At 43.1% G+C, this 1,581-nt stretch overlaps 1 long non-coding RNA gene across 3 annotated transcripts in view; it reads left to right on the top strand.

The window, feature by feature from the left end:
* LOC111086120 overlaps window positions 1–1,581 on the top strand; it is a 32,308-nt gene that overhangs the window by 18,994 nt on the left and 11,733 nt on the right. The window lies entirely within an intron of this gene.

Below are 1,581 nucleotides of genomic sequence, written 5' to 3' on the forward strand. Positions count from 1 at the left end.
AGTTCAATTACACAGCATTGTTGCCGTCACGTCTTGACTGTCTTATATATAGAAGAATACCGAAATCTAGTAAAAGCTCGAGCATTCACGAACCTTCGAGAATATGACGTGTTACTAGCATCACGTGACCCCCGCTGTCGTAACACTGCCCCTTCCTCAGTATTGTTCGTCCTGAACAATAGCCACTTACACTAAACCAATAAACAATAACTTAATTGAATGTACAGATATTACAAACACAAAATTAAAATTCAACAAAGTCTCTTAATTTTAGGGGACGTATCTTCTTCCGTACTGGTCTCTGTCTCGTTGGCTTCTGCTTCAGGTGGGGTTCATCTGCTTCATCAGGAAACGTCCTATCGTCGGTAACAGTCACATCAGTGGTAGTAACTTCATCAAGGGCTTCGCTGTTTCCCTTCTCAAAACCGAGTAGAGTTCCTTCTTCGACAGTGGCTTTTTCAGGTGACACGTCTTCAGCAGAGTCATTTGTTCTGTTGTTCACTTCGTCCCAACTGAAATGTCCTGAACTGTGATAACGCCAAAGCCTGTTGGCATGCACCACCTTTGGCTTACCTCGCCGACCACATTTTATCCAGAAAGTCACGTATGAGAGACGATCCACTATGTTATATGGGCCTTCCCATGGAGAAGATAACTTAGGAGACTTCCCTTTGGTCTTCCTGGGATTATACAACCACACCTTGTCTCCTGGTTCAAAGCTGACTTCAGTAGATCTCTTATCATAAGATAACTTCATTGAATCAGCAGACGTTTTCAAGTTTGTACGCACTTGATGGTAACTATCATCCATCCTTTCCGATAACACTTTCACAAACTCTGACACATTCTCAGGCAACTATTCATAAGGTGGGCGTCCTGTTAACAGATCCACTGGCAACTGAAATTCACGACCATACATCAACTTTGCTGGAGTGTATCCAGTGGCTTCATGCTCTGATTTAAAATCTATACCTGGATCCATTTCACCATCATCAACTCCTTCAGTCACTTTGACTTCAGCTTGATAACACCTAATTAGTTCAACCTCTCCTTTAACAGTTACCGGAACATGGCCTTTGTTGTTCCCAAACGTCATTTTATCAAAATTAATTACAAACTTCCTCGGTAGTAAGTAGTCCAACCCTAATACGCATTCGTCTTCAATGTCAGCCAAGTATACTTTGTGTCTGTCCTTTATGCCCATGAGCTCAATAGTTACGCACACTGGTCCCCACAACCTTGCAGAATGTTCTGTCACACCACAAAGCTTCTGGTACTCCTTCGTGATCTAACACCTTGATGCTCACAAGTGTTTACTGAGATGCAGAATCTATGACAAAGTTGCACCTTTGGCCATCCAGCTTTCCTGTCACATAGACACTGTGTGTGTTTGGAATTTTACATCTAGCTGTTGGGACTTTCACGATGGGGGTTGGTGAGTGTCCCTCAACACCAACCACTACTGGTCTCCTTGAGGCTGACTTGTTGGTAATATTCTTCTTACACTGGCTCCTCATATGTCCTTGCTTTCCACAGTTCCAACAGCCTTTCTGGGTAGCACCCTTTCCTGCTGTATCATTT

This window comes from Limulus polyphemus, unplaced genomic scaffold, assembly GCF_000517525.1.
Source record: "Limulus polyphemus unplaced genomic scaffold, Limulus_polyphemus-2.1.2 Scaffold863, whole genome shotgun sequence".
Lineage (NCBI taxonomy): Eukaryota > Metazoa > Arthropoda > Merostomata > Xiphosura > Limulidae > Limulus > Limulus polyphemus.